The sequence below is a fragment of the Neolamprologus brichardi genome, chromosome 5 (genome assembly GCF_056152115.1).
Source record: "Neolamprologus brichardi isolate AB-2024 chromosome 5, ASM5615211v1, whole genome shotgun sequence".
Taxonomy (NCBI): domain Eukaryota; kingdom Metazoa; phylum Chordata; class Actinopteri; order Cichliformes; family Cichlidae; genus Neolamprologus; species Neolamprologus brichardi.
Genome location: NC_142108.1, coordinates 2,783,334 through 2,799,272, shown reverse-complemented (window position 1 = coordinate 2,799,272; position 15,939 = coordinate 2,783,334). Strand labels below are relative to the sequence as shown.

The following is a 15,939-nucleotide window of genomic DNA, read 5'->3' as shown; positions in this document are numbered from 1 at the left end:
TGGAGCCCAGCCCCATGTCTTTGTGGCTGATGAAGCGTTCCCGCTGCAGCGGGAGCTCCTGAGGCCTTTCCCTGGACGCCTCCTTCCATTAAAGAAGAGGATCTTCAACTATCGCCTCTCCAGGGCCCAGCTGGTAGTGGAGTGGGTCTTCGGTATCCTCTCCTCACAGTGGAGGTTGTATTGGCGCTCCATGGAGCACCGTCCTGAAGTTGCGGAGAAGTGTGTGAAGGCGACGTGTGTTCTCCATGATTTTCTGCGCTGTTTGGACGAGATAGGGGCACCTGCTTTGAGGGGAGGGGCACCTGCTGTGAGGGGAGGGGCACATCGCAAATAATCCCCCAGAATAATAGACGTACGTGTGTATATGTAGTTATTTTCATCAGACAAAAGGGGATGAACGCATTTACATTTACACTACACTAATTTTGTCTCCCCTATTCATTTGTAATACCTGATCTTTTTTTTTTTTTTTTTACCTGAAACTGTGCAGCAGGGATCCCAGAGGCATTTTCTCTAACTCTCCGGGCACGAGAAAGGTGTTAATATCCTCCTTAGCTGGGTAAGGCCTTTTCTATTTTATGACCATCGCATCCAGTTTCAGAGTTGGTGTGTCCACGGTGAGCCAGATCATCCCCCAGGTAGCGATGGCCATCTGGGACTGTCTAGTGGATGATTTCAGGGCTGTGCCTTCAACTGCAGACTGGCGGTCCATTGCAGAGTGATTCCAGGAGCGCTGGATGGGAAGCACGTCCAGACGAAGGCACCCCCCAACTCAGGATCCATGTTCCACAACTACAAGGGAACTTTTTCCATTGTTCTCCTTGCGGTTGTGGATGCAAGGTATCGCTTCCGCGTCACTGATGTTGGGGGGTACGGGAGGACCAGCGACGGTGGTATTCTGGCCAACTCCACCTTTGGTCAGGCTCTTCAGAGTGGGACTCTCCATCTGCCCCCTGACCAGCCTCTACCTGGTGGAGAACACTGTGGAGCCCAGCCCCATGTCTTTGTGGCTGATGAAGCGTTCCCGCTGCGGCGGGAGCTCATGAGGCCTTTCCCTGGACGCCTCCTGCTATTAGAGAAGAGGATCTTTAACTATCGCCTTTCCAGGGCCCAGATGATAGTGGAGTGTGTCTTCGGTGTCCTCTCCTCACAGTGGAGGTTGTAATGGCGCTCCATGGAGCTCAGTCCTGAAGTTGCAGAGAAGTGTGTGAAGGCAACGTGTGTTCTCCACTATTTTCTGCGCTGTTTGGACAAGAGAGGGGCACCTGCTGTGAGGGGTGTGGCACCTGCTGTGAGGGGTGTGTAGCAGCCAACAACTCCTCCAGAGAGGCTGTCCCGGTGAAGGAGAAGTTCATGGCCCACTTTTCAGCAGAGGGAGCTGTCTCTTGGCAGCCAAAAGCATAGCCTATTTTAAGTCCCAGTGACTTCCCCACAACAGCTCTTTTAAGAGCCACCCACAAACCTCTAAAGAGTGTTCCTGCCTTTTTTTAAAAAAAACTTTCTTAATAAATGGAGCTTGCCTCCAAAATAAACTAACCTCTCTTTATTCTCTTAAATAATTGTCTTCACTACGTTCCTATATAGTAGTATATTTTTTTCATTAGTATAATATGAAAACTTCTACATGTGTCAAGTTGTGTGCCAATATTTGCTGTGTAGTAGAACTGAGACATTAGTCATTACAAATTTTTTTTTGAAATAATATTAAAATTCTCAAACAAAAAAAACATTAAACATAAATATATAAAATATAACTATTTACAGAGAGACAGGAATAAAAAGGACTGAAGAATGAATGGCTTTGGCCGGACCTGCCCCTTTGAACTAGGGTCAGAGCATCACGTCACCAGGCTCCTGATTGGTTTGGAGTTCAGATTTTTCCAACTGAGCAGTCGACGCGAATGCACAAAATGCACCACACAAACTGCAGCGTGTATTTTCGATCACATCAGTCACGCTAATTGTTCGCGTGAATCAGGCAGAAAAGCATTTTCACAATGCCAATCTGCTTCTAAAGTTTCGCGAGACCCCACGTCGCGCTTCATCGCGCTCCTCCATTGACTTTACATGTAAACGTGAAGCTCTGGTCGATTCTATCGCGTTCGGTGTGTATGCACCGTAAGACTGTACGATGATGCCTTGAAATTCTTTCTGTTTAAATTTTGATGAAATGGAAAACAATTATGGTATGTAATTTAGAGTAATTTATGCAAAGCATACTTTTTGCAAATGTTATGACGACCACATTAAGACAAACTGCTAGTTTGTTGCAAATCCATATAATTAAAAATGTAATTGAATTTATTCTGCCTGTTCATAAAGTTTGTCATTTTATCTCTTGCAATTTTATTTGTTTCAGCACTTAAACAGCCAGAGAGGATGACTCCTTGGGCAGACTTGTTAATGATGATCATGTGAGTCCAAACATCAAAATAAAGATCATTACTATGAACAGACAGCCTCATCTCTGTTTATTTGCAGTAACAGACATCAAGCCGGGGGAAAACATAACGTGCAACTATGGAGACTCTGACTGGCCATGGAGAGTAAAAGGTACATATTTAACTAGACAGACAAAAGACAGTGTTGTTTGGATGTTGATAGTGTGGGTGTTAGACAGTTCTTACAGTGCTGGTTAACGCAGTGGTTCCCAAACTTTTTTGCTAGCCCCCCCTTTGTTCACCCCCACCCTCCCCGGCACAAACACATCCTCCAACTACACACACACCCATTTGTTTTATTTCACACCTCACCTTTTAATTAAACAATTAAAGTAAATTGCAATAAATTACAGGTAGCAATAAAATAAACTTATGCTACACCTACACGGGCATTTTTGAATGAATTCTATGCGTTGAGGACTTTTCGTCCACACGTAAACAGCATTTTGGATCATCAAAAACAGATTTTTAAAAACTCGTGCCAGGGTGGAGATTTGAAGACTCAGTTTTTGCGTTTACCTGTGGACAAGGGATACGGAGATTTAGTCACGCAACATCAAAAGTGTGTGCCTTTTTTGACGTCACACTGTGCGCCACCTTATTGTTTACATGAGATTAATTTCTACAGTGGCGGATATGGACAAAATTCTCTTGCTGTTAATCTTGCTCTGCAGTTTTGTTTGTTTTTTAAAACCACGTAGATAGACACACAGTTACTGTTCCTCCATTTAGAAAAACAGGCCTCACAGTGAACTTCTACATTCAACACAAACACTTTCACAATCCAAATCCTGACCAAATTAACTTTTTTTAAAATTAAATTTATGTATGCTGTATGCATTTGTCCAGCGCTGTGACTTATGATTATGAATCACTCAGACTAATGTAAAAATTTTTTTTACATTAGTCTCCTTTTTGACCAACTCTGACCAAGAGACTCAGTGAGACAAAATCCAAAATATTATCTTTAGTTATTAACATTTGAGATGAAGGCACTTGAAAAGTAACACAAAATTAGCTGGCTTTCCAGGAAAACAAACTTTTCAGACAGGGTCCCCCCCCAAACGGAAAATCTCCATTTTCATACCCGTGTACGTAGCCTTGACAAAGCCAATAACAGAAAAACAATCTTTATGGTGTAATTATTTTACGTGTAGTTGTTTTGCCACCCCTATTTAACAATACTCAACGTTGCTATCATTACCTTTAAAAATAAATAAATGAATAAAAATGCCTCAGTGCAAAATGGGTTTAAAAACAGACGACTGTGGGATACTGTTTGTCTGTGATTTGGACGGGGGAACAGATTGTGCCAGCATCAGCCAGATATTATTTGTACCCCACTGTAACCTTACTGTATAAAGAGCAAACATCTCCAGAATTTCAGGAGCAGTTAGTCTTTCTATGTTTTTGTGAACTAAAAATCAAGAGATACTGTTTGTCCGTGATTTGGATAGCCCAGAGCGTGCTCCCGTTGCAGGAGAAATGAATTCTGTCAGGGATACCTACCTTGGCACCACCATTGTGCAGCTGAAGCCAAAGGCAAGATATGCTTCATTGTAAGGCTCTTGAGTATCCTGGCTACACACAAACAGCCAAGCATTGATGCAATGAGGAACAGACTTTTTAGCATGTCGAGTGTTTGTCATCTCCCTTTAGAAGCCCTGGGACCATTTTGTGGCTTTTGCATTTTTCGGTTCCAAGCCATTTGCACTGTGTTGAATGGAATATAGCCAAACTTTCCAAAAAAAAGTTTGGTATAATTTTATTTCAAAATTTAAGTCTGACTTCTTTAAATTAGCTTCAGTGGCTAAGCTACAAATGCACATCCTCTTAAGGCCCTAGGGACCGTTTTGTGCCCCATTGAAACCCATTATAAACGCTACTTTTCACTGCCCAATCATTACCATCAAATTAAATGTCATCTTTCCACTTTCACTGAGACTTTGAAGTAGGGGCCTTAGAATTGTATTTTTTTTTATTTGTCCACCAGGTGGCGCCCTTGTTTCACATTTGACGCCTGCTGGAAAATACAACATTTACAGCTGGAAAATCCCACATTTACAGCAGCGTTCTTTCTGCTCAAATGATGAGTTTGGGTCACTATCAATGTGTGTGTGTCTTAAAAAAAATAAAGGAGTGTGTGTCTAACCTCAGAATCAAAGAGTGTGTGTCTAATTTCAAACATTTTTTCTCCTTTTGAAGTCCATACTGCAATGTAAACAAATGAAATATAAAACGAATACCAAAGCCAAATTAGACTTGTTTTGTCTGCAAGCTCAGGTTGTTTATGCAGCTGCACTAAAGCCGTGGTTATAAGAATGAGCAGTAGCGCGGGAGTAGTCTTTTTCACAATGGCAAGACGGTACAACACGGAAGAAGCGTTGCAAATGATCCTGGACCCCGAGTGCGAGGATAGTGCCTCATCATCCACCGAGGATTCGGGGGATGACGTGGAGATTTCTTCGGAGGAGGAAACGGAGGAGCTGGAGTCCAGATTTCTAAAAATGGAACAAAGTGGTCTCCTACAAACGCCGAGACGCTCCGCTACGTTCCAGCAGCCACGGGACTAACCGGACCTACTCTTTATGCCACCGCCCGGATCAGTGACCCACAATTCAGTTTTTCTCTTTTTGTCACCGATGAAATTATCCAGCATATCGTCTCAATGACCAATCTCCAGGGGAGACGTACTATCGCTGAATGGAAAGATGTGGACAGCGATGAACTGCGTGCGTATGTGGGGCTACTAATTCTGGCTGGTGTTTACCGTTCCCGAAACTAATCAACACTCTCTCTGGAGTGAGAAATCCGGCCGGATGGTTTTTCGGGCTACCATGTCCGAGAAAAGGTTTCGCTACATCAGCAGGGCTCTGCGATTCGATGACAAACTTTCGAGACCAAGACAACGTGATGACGAACTGGGTCCATTTCGCAAAATCTGGGATATGTGGACCCATCGCCTCCAGATGATGTTCTCCCCAAACAAGGAAATTTGTGTGGATGAACAACTTGTTCCTTTCAAAGGGAGGTGCGCCTTCAGGCAGTATATGCCCAAAAAGCCAGCAAAGTATGGGCTGAAGGTATGGGCGGTCTGCGACGTCGTACGCCTGGAGACTGCAGCTCTACACAGACAAAGCAGCCAGCGAGCGTGCTGAGATCAACCAGGGGATGCGAGTGGTTCTGGAACTGACAGAGGGGCTCCAGGGACACAACGTCACATGTGACAATTTTTTTACTTCCTTCCCTCTGTCAGAGGAGCTGCTCAGGCGAAAAAATACCCTGGTTGGCACCATTAGGAAGAACAAACCGGAGCTTCCGCCACAACTGCTCCAGACAAGGGGGAGAGGAGTGTTTTCCTCCGTCTTCGCTTTTACTATGACGCACACGGCCGTGTCGTACGTCCCCCGCCGCGGCAGAAATGTCCTCCTGTTGAGCTCCAAACACCGCACTCCATGAGTAAGCGACGACCCAAAGAGAAAGCCACACATCATAAAGGACTATAACAAATCCAAGGGAGGTGTGGACAAACTTGATCAGGTAGGTGTCATTACGCATCAGTTGCGCACGAATTTATTCATTCTTGCTCATATATTCTTGTGTAAAATATATGTAGGTTTAATGTTTTTTTTGTGTGTGTGTGTGTTTTGTTTTTTTATTAGGCTGTTGCCACCTACACGTGTAGGAGGCGAACGAGGCGGTGGCCATTAGCCCTTTTCCACCATCTGATCGACATCTTGCTCTATAACGGTTACGTCCTGTGGACCGTGGTGGACCAAGCCTGGCAGCAAAGCAAAGCATACAGAAGGAGGCTGTACATCGAGGAGATTGGCGAAACTTTAGTTCAACCGCACATTGCAAAGACAGAGCGACTTCTCCGCTCTTCCCTCACAGCAGAGTTTGTGAAACATGCGCAGGGTGCTGCTGCTGCAGGTCCCTCTGCAGCCAAATCGAAGGGCAGGAAGCAATGTGACCTTTGCGCAAAAAAAGAAGAAGAGTCGTTACCACCTGCTGCAAATGTGGGAAGGGCGCATGTAAGGACCACAGCCTGACCATCTGCAGCAACTGCTCCACCTGAGCAGGACTGCCCCCCCAACCCCCATCTCTCACTCTTTATCTCTTTCTCATATCTCTCATACCTTTCTCCATTTCAAACAGTCATCGTTCTAAAATAAATGTTTTCTGGTTCAAAGTGATCTTGTATTTTTATTTTCATATTTTTTTTTATTTTATTTTAGAACACAACAAGGTAATAGTATTTAGTGGTAATAAGCAATAAGTAAATAATAAGTGCTAATAAGCAGTTAACATAATCAAAAAGTGAAAAACATGATCACCATTATATTACATTTACTGTGCTCCTAGAAAAAATAGTAATTGATCAGAATGAATGTTGGTGCCAATCTTTAGTCCATCTAAAGGCCTAATTATAATAACAAACGAATATTACTTCAAATGTTTTTTATGGAAAATATTTAGTTTTTTTGTTTTTTGGGGCTAAAAAAAACAAACAAACAGTGCGCTCATGTAATGAAACTGAAATTTAAAGTGTTAAAACAACGAAAATATAATTAAAACTTTATATGAATATTTCAGGGAGGAGTAGTTTTAAAAGATTGACCAATTTAAAGTAGAAAAAAATATGAATATATAATATTTTTATTGCACTTTTTGGGGCGGGACCTTTTTGTGCCCTTAGGGCTCTTAAAGGGTGCATATTTTTAAATCTGCTCCTGCAAAAAAAATAAAAGTGGATAAAAATGAATGTTGGTGCCAATCTTTAGACCATCTAAAGGCCTAATTATAATAACAAACGAATATTACTTCAAATGTTTTTTATGGAAAATATTTAGTTTTTTTGTTTTTGGGGGCTAAAAAAAAAAAACAGGGCACTCATGTAATTAAACTGGGATTTAAAGGGTTAAAACAACGAAAATATAATTAAAACTTTATATGAATATTTCAGGGGGAAGTAGTTTTAAAAGACTGACCAATTTAAAGTAGAAAAAAATATGAATATATAATATTTTTAATGCCCTTTTTGGGGCAGGACCGTTTTGTAGCCTTAGGGCCTTTAAAGGGTGCATTTTTTAGGGCCTAAGAGGGGGTTTTAACTTCACTGTCTGCACATAACATGCAAAACTAAAAATAAATTAAAATTTAAAAAAAAAAAAAAAAAAAAAAAAAAAAAAAGAAAAGAAAGAAAGAAAGTTTGAGCAGTTTCTGATCCACAACATAAATGAGCAGGACACCGATACAAAGATTGACAGTAACAGAGTAAGACTAATTTTTCCAACCTTACAGTATCCCCTCATTCATTTTATGAACGTTTTCCCTGTAGGCAAACCTCCCCCCCCCCAGTGATTCTTTCACTTGTCGCTTACTCCCACCAACAGCGACAGCAGACTGTAGTTCTTAAAAGGCCAGAGTAGCCTGGCAAACATCAAGAGATCTTCTTTAGCAGACAACAGATGATGGCAATTAGTATCAGCTAGCCTAATTAATGTCAAATCTCTGAGAAGGTAGACCCAGAGGAAACCAGACGAGCCCGTTACTGCAGCTCAGTCGACCAGCACACAAACTGTTTGAGCCTTCTGATGGAAGCTGCAGGTAGCAGATATTTTCCTGTGGTACCAAAAATATAAATAAAAACCCACTATCACTACTGTTACTGTTTATACAAGTGGCAGTTGTAAGAAACAAGTCACTATACAGCCAATGTCCCATAAACATTATGTTCAATAATATTTAAATTTAGTCTTTAGACTCCAAAATGCCTCACCTAACAATCTTTGCTGTAACGTGGCATAATATCCTTGTTATGTCATAACATCTATCACTTTAGGCAATCATGTTCTGAATGTTACAGTTTGATGAGATTGTGTGGGTTGGGATAATCAGGGTCAGTGCCATTCCTGGCTTTTTTTTATTAAAGCTGAAACGCGCTCTCAGAGCAGGAGGTATAACTAAATAAAATAGAAAATATTCAGATTCAGAGCATTGGAAGACTCGGGAGGGGGAGAAAAAAAGCACACACACACACACCACGGTCAGCCATTTGCCTGACCCATAAAAACAAATTTTCCTACAGAGGTGAGCTGTGCAGCTTGTTCTTAAAGCTTGCTAAACAGCAGCTTAATGCCGAGGCTGCTGTCTGTGACATCCTGCCAAAAATCACGTGCACGGTATGTTGGCTTGCATAAAGGCGTATCTGCTTTGCAAAAAGATTAACCTTAATGTGACCATCATAGCATATCACGTGCATATGTTTGCATTATTTATTTAAAAATTATTTTGACAAAACGTTGTGCTGTTGAAAGTTGACCTTCATGTTTAAATTATGGCACAGCTGGCCAAATAGCTCTAAGTAGATTTAAATCTAGTCATGAGGAGATGAGGACCTAGAATGCAGTTACCAAAGCAGGATTGGATGGAAAAACAAAAGGCGAACAAATGTTAAAGGTGAAAAAACCAAAACAGCATAACAATGCCACAGATGGCAAAATGTGAATACACAGGGGAAGAGACAAGGAAAGAAACATGAGAAACACTGAGGGTTTAAATAGATATGTGAGGTAATCAGGAAGACGAAGCATAGCTGGCGACACAAGGCACAGGTGAACAGAATCAAGATAACAAGACAACAGCACAAGAGATTGAGGACTACTGAAATAATGAAAAGGAGGTAAGAAAACATGAACACATTAAACACAGCGAAGGAGACTTGGACTACGTCCACACGTACACGGGTATTTTTGAAAACGCAGATTTTTCTATGCGTTTGCACCTTTCGTCCACACGTAAACGGCGTTTTTGGTCACTGAAAACTGCGATTTTTCAAAACTCCGGCCAGGGTGGATATTTTTGAAAACGCAGTTTTTGCATTTACGTGTGGACGAGAAAAGCGGAGAAACATTTCTGCACAGTTAGGAATATATCGCCACCTGCTGCTTTGGCATGTCCTAGCAGCGTTTTCCTTCATTTCTGCTTTTACGTGTGGACGGGATTATTTTTTAAAACGAAAACGGAAAATCTCTGTTTTCAAAAATACCCGTGTACGTGTGGACGTAGCCTTGACCACAGATCTCGAGGAGCACAGGGGAGGCAGGAGTAAACAGAAAACTTTTAGAAAATGAAATATAAAAAATCCATACAAAATATAATAGTTTAAAAATCTCTTCATATGAAGAACAGAATTAAAGCAGAAACTCTATCCAAGTGAAACATGGCACAGAAAACGAGAAGTTTAAAATAACTACATATTCAAAAGAAATAAGGAATAAACTCTTGTATACTTGAATTCAAAAGAAAATTAAAACTTAAAAATCCTTTTTTTCCCTATTTGTTCTGTATTTGTTTACACATTCCTCAAAATGTGATTGAAGTGTAGACTTTAAGCTTTAATTGAAAGGGTTTAGCAAACGGCTCAAAAGTCCCGGGATAATAGAACATAATTTGACATATAATTTCTTTAGGGATTAAAAAGTATTCTGGTTGTGAGGATTGGGTTAAATTCTTTGCAGTCAATGGGGCTAAATTACAAACACTGCTTATATACAAATCATGTATATGAATATTTCATGCACTAATTGATAACACATAAATATTTAACTACAAATTTATAAGTGCCTATGACCATGTGTACGAAAATAAGAATTTTTAATCATTAAGCTGTCCATCACCAAAAATAATGAAGTTAATATTACACAGTCAAATTCTCAGAATTGTAATTAAATTATCAAAAATTATACTATTGTTTGTGTATTTATACACAAGCACTCATATATATTCAAATAATTTAAAAAAAATGTTTATTTACCTGTTACTACCACACACCAAATCTGGTTGTTGGTACTTCCTGGCTTGTGTAGCCACTAGGTAACAAAAGCTAAACACTGCGCCTAGCATCCTGGAGCACTTCTGTAAAAACTTACATGTTTTAAGTTTTTATGTGCTTCTGAGTTTTTACGTGTTTCGGAGTTTGTACGTGATTTGAAGTTTGTATGTGCTTTGTCTGTAGGGGCCACTGTAATTTTATATACTTGTATTTATTCACTCCACATAAAATGTAATAAATAAATCATATAATACAAAAATAAACTATTCACAGTTCAACTTTTAACTATTTAAATTTTCAGCTTTTTCTTTTTACAAATTTAAAGTGAAACAACACAAAACACTGCAAACCACAACACAATTAAATATAAATTATAATATGAAAACAAAAAAAACATGCATATTCTCTGTCATATGGACCTGCATGAATAAACTTTCTGAATCCTTTATCATCTGCAACTGAATATAGTTGTGGATGATTACTATACCTTTCTAATGTGACGTTGTTGTCCCTGGCTCTTTCTCTGTCTCTTTCCCTCCCGCTCTGTTCCTGTGAGTGTAACTACTGCCCCTCCCCCCTCTGCCCAGCGTAAAGCACAAGGCTCACGTGCTGAGTGAAGCGGGGAAAAAAGTGCGAGAGAGAGAGAAAGAAACAAAAAAACCCAGGGCTCGAGTCGTTCACGTCAAAGATCCGGCTCTAAGAGCCATTTCGTTCAGACCGAATCACTAATCTGCACAGCAACCTGAGATGAGTGTAACCTGATTTTTTGTTTAGAGAGCACCCAGCTGTGTCAGGTTTCAGTACAGCACACACTGTGTGATTGTGTAGAAGTGTGTGCACAGTGAAAATATAAATACTATTGATTGTTCTGAATTCCCTGTCTGGATCTGTGTTAAAGGTAACCCACAAGAAGCAGAATTCCTGCTATGGCTATTTTTTTTTAGTAATAAGAGAATTTATCACATTTTTATTTAAGTATTTTAGGTAACAGTAATCTACCTGTTAGATCCAAGCTACCCCAGTGTGGTCTGGATTGCGCTATTTAAGGGTCTGAGTTTCTGGTCCCAAAGGGTGTTACCCTAATAGAAATCGCCAGAAACTTGTTTAAGCCAATGGTGGGGAGTAGGGATGGTAATCAAGAACCGGTTCTTCTAGAGACCCAGTTCCCAGTAGTCCAATTCCTTGGAATTGTTAGCCTGCCTGCCCATAGATCCCGCTTATCAGTTCTTGAACACTCTTTCAACTCCACAGTTGCAGCACAACTTTTAAACTCCTCCAACTTCACAGAACTCATTTTCAACTGTAAATGAGCCATGTCTTGGAGTTTATTAAGGGCTTCAAAGTACTTCCACTTAACCTTCCTCCCATCTTCTGTCTCAAATTCCATCGAAGATGCAAAGGCATTACGAAGAAGCTTTAGCATATGGCATGCATCCAGGATCGCATGCACTTTTTGTGTGTGATTCTCTGGATGAAAGAAGTAGGGCTTCATGTTGTCGATATTTAATTCTGTGCCAAGTTCCCTTATCATGCCGAGGTTACTTGTAGGAGCATCACACGTAAGGTAGACAACTTTAACAATGACCTCATGAAGCCTGCTAAGGCTTTCCCGAATAACATTGGCCTTCTCTGATCCATCCATACCATCGATGAGGACGTATGCAACGAGTCATGGGAATTTTCCATGACTCGTTGACAGCCACAACCAAAAGGACCAAGGCCTGGGTGGCGAGTGTGTTGTCAATTTCACCAGTGCCTATATCTACATAGCCATGGAACTAGTCTTCTGCAAACTCAGTCATCTTGTGGATGTACATTTCATCCATTAGAGCACACACTGTTTCCTTTCCCTGTTCTCCATTTGCCTCCACATGACTTGTTAGTGCTCTGAAAGTTGCTACATTAATCCAGGATCAGCTGAGACACTACTGTACCAAGTGCGAACGGTGTGACTGTGTGGCAACGCTTTATTAAAATTCTCCCGTACATACTTGTATGCCTTTGGGCAGTAAAAATGAAGTGTGGTGGCAAACTGTTTCAGCTCCTCAGAATATTTAGCTGACTTTTTCCCCTCTTGTATTTTACGCAAGATGTGTTTTAGAACTTCATTGATTGACTCAAGCAAAGATGCACACTGATTTGAGATCAAGAGCTTTTTCTTGAGTTCTTTGGTGACATTCTTTAAGGTACACACTTTTGTCTTTAAATGCCTAGACTTTTGGCATTTCAGTCTCAGCTTTTTCCTGTACTTTGTTAGCATCTCTTCTGAAGCCTGATTTTCACGCTTTAAAGACTTTGGAGACTCAATGTTGTAGCAGTGATCCTCTTGAATACCGCTCGGTTTTGCTAATGTAGTTGTTAATAATGCGTAACTATGGTCCTGATGGTTAATATCCACTGTGACGGCAGTGTCATTTTCAATCAAGGTGCTGTAATTGGCAGCAGATGTCATGTTGTGGTCGAATTTTGCATGTGTTTGACCAACATTACTGTTCCCTGACACCTTGCTTGATAAACCTGGAGAGCTACTTACCTCTGTGCCAATACCTACCAAAATCTTACGTCTTGCTCCTCTCACAGTTGACTTCACCTGAATACATGGAAAACTGAAAATAGTTGGAACTGCTGTGCTGCTGAGGCAACAGATTTCCTAAAGCAGCACAAAATAAGAATGAGGAACTTTATATTTAATGTTATTTTTTTATAATATTACATATTGTATAGTTATGGATTTTATTAACCTTTGAGTCCGTGATGATGACATTTTCTTCAAAATGAGCACTGCAAAGACGACATGATGGTGTGTGGTGCTGTAGCCTGTAGGTTTATATTGTTAAATGGTAATTATGCGACAGTGCCTTTCATTTTACAGAGTAACGTGAAAGTAATGTAACGAGTAGTATAACGACTGTCTTTCTCCTGGGAGTAATTAAGTAACAATACTGCACTACTTTTAAGAAAAGTGTTCTCAATAATATGCGTAATAATGTTTTTACTTTACTTTTTTGAGTAATGACCCCAACACTGATCACAACCTTGATGCTGATCACACCTCCAATATGCACAAAACATTTGATCACCCAGCATGAAATTAATTTGCATGAATGTAATGTCTTTGACATGCTTGCTTAGAGATGATGGTGACTCTCAAGTTGGAACCAGTGAGAATTAATAAGGAATCGAATTGATAGTGATACATGGAGTCAGAATTGCTAAATTCTTATCTATTTCAATTCCTGGTGGGGAGACATGCCTTTATCACAGTGGCCCACCAGTCCGGTACCATAACCAGCCAGACCCATTAATAGCAGTTTTCCATTTAATGATCGGTGAACTTTGCTTGATAAAACTTGTAGTTAAGGCTAGCCTGAGTGACCCTAGCAATCCCTTATGTAGGGGTGGGCGATATAAACGATATACGATAGAAATGATATAAATTTGGCCAACGTTAGAGATTTTGACTATATCGCTCTATCGCGGTAGCGCATGTTGATGATGTCATCAAGCTGCGCCTGTTTTGGTCAAAAGCATTGCAGCGGCTAAAACCATTATCTGCAAATTATGGCGGGCGTCATAGCAAAGAGATGAAGCACTTTTGAAATATGGGGAAAGCCAAAAACTGCCCTTGTGGATGAATAATCTCAGTTGTTCTCCTGACTGAAGTTTGGCCCGTGTATAACATCCACTATGCGATTGCATTTGTCCCTGACCACCAGAAACCCTCACATTAACTTTTATCGAGTGGAAAAAAAGTTGGCGTTCATCCTCCAGCTTCTTTTTTTTTTTTTTTTTTCTGTCCCGTTTGGCTCTTTTGCCATCAGAATTATTGTCTAAAGGCGAAGAAAGATGCCCAACGGATTTTCTTTACCAAATTGACCATCCCAGCTTTGCCGTAATGGTCCATTTGATTCACCTTTTATTCTTTATTTTATTTTCACTTGCTGAATACGGGACAGACTTGACTGGGGGAAAGAAAAGGGAGAAAGAAAGAGGGAAAGAAAAACAGTTGAGAAGAGGGACGGGGGAGAAGGGCAAAAAACAAAAACCAGAATAAGCAAAAAAAAAAAAAAAAAATACATGTATCGATCACCTGGATCACCTGTTGAGAAAGAAAAAAGAAAACAAGCAGAAGAAAACGAGAGTAATACAATAAACAACATCACAATGATATATGGGAATATGACAGTAAATACTAAATATTAAACATTATTGTGCAGCACGTAAGATCGACAGCACAGTGTGCATTGAGGTAGGAGCCAAAAAGGGTGTAGTTTGTGTGTGTGATCACCCGTGTGTACACCTGTGAGCATGGACGCGCTTGTTTTCTTAAAAGGTTCCCTCATGTAATGATCTGCTAGAGGGTGTGGGGGGCCACTGCCCCGTCCTCCAGGGCATGAAGCAGGTATGGAGGAGATCAAAACTCCAGACATCCAGAGGCCCCCAGAACACAAGAGACCAAGGAAGACCAACAGAGGGGCAGCCGTGCCACTGTCCCAGAAAGAGCTGAGGAGAGTCCCAGATGAGGGGTCACCCAGCAGCCACGGAGCAGAAGCCAGGGGGGGTTGCAGCGACGTGCCCGTGAGCTCCGCCGGCAGCCAGCTGTGCCTGAGTGACCGAGCCCCAGGCCGAGAGGCCGGGGGCACCCCACCTCCGAAGTGGCCCAAGCGAGCCCCAGGCTCCAGGCCCCGATAAGCAGCCGCCAAGGAGTGAGCCGGTGTGCACCCGGACGCCCACCCCCGGACACAAAGAACCACCAACGCACCGATGTCTGAGGGAGTCCGCCCCCGGCAGGGGAAGTGGTGGGGGGAGATAGGCCTCCAAACCTTGGAGGGCCTGAGCTGTCCTCAGAGAGGTGGCGTCTGATACCCAACCTGACATATGGACACAGACATACAGGCACACACAGATACAAACATCCATTCCCACCCTCATGCTCTCATATGCACTTACTCCACACTTAACCAACGTGGAGACAGACATAAAGAGACGCTGTACACACAATCATACTCCCCAAGCGTACTCTACAAACCGGGTCTAGGTACCCTTGCCCCTGGAGGGGGGAACTGCACCCAGACCCAGGTTGTGTTACCCTTTTTCCCTGCGGTGGGGAGAAGCAGACCGCCCCGACTCCGCAGCAGCAGGGAGGCCCCACATTCCGGACCCCAGCCGGACGGCCAACTCCTCCTCCTAGCCCCCCTGCTCCAGCAGACCGCAGAGAACGAGGGTGAGAGAAGACTCCTAACCTCCCTCCACCCGCTCATTGTAGTGTTGATGTATGTGTGTTCTAAGGTGCATTTAAAACCCAGGAGGGCATGGAGCTACCTGCCAGAGAGCAGCAGGTAAGCGCATAGTCCCTCCTGCTAGCCCTCAATGTCTACGTGTATTTAAAATTGAGAGGTGGGCAACGACGCCAGGGGTGAGGTGTACACCCTGATGGTAATTGAGATTCCGTGTAGCGTGCCCACCCCCAAGATCCTATATGTATGTGTAATGAGAGTGTGAGTAATGTGAATGTCTAAGTTGCGGGATAAAATTGAGGCAGAGGCAGCCAGAAGGGGACAGAGGGGGGGGTTACCTCCTCTGCACCCTGGTGACACAACCCTACTCCAAGGCCCTGCATGTGTGGGTGGTTGTGGTGGAGCGGGAAGAGGGAGGCAGCTG

At 42.0% G+C, this 15,939-nt stretch overlaps 1 pseudogene; it reads left to right on the top strand.

Moving 5' to 3' along the window:
* The first annotated feature begins 644 nt into the window (after nucleotides 1–644).
* On the top strand, nucleotides 645–1,424 carry LOC148102681 (uncharacterized; annotated as a pseudogene).
* Nucleotides 1,425–15,939: the final 14,515 nt, after the last annotated feature.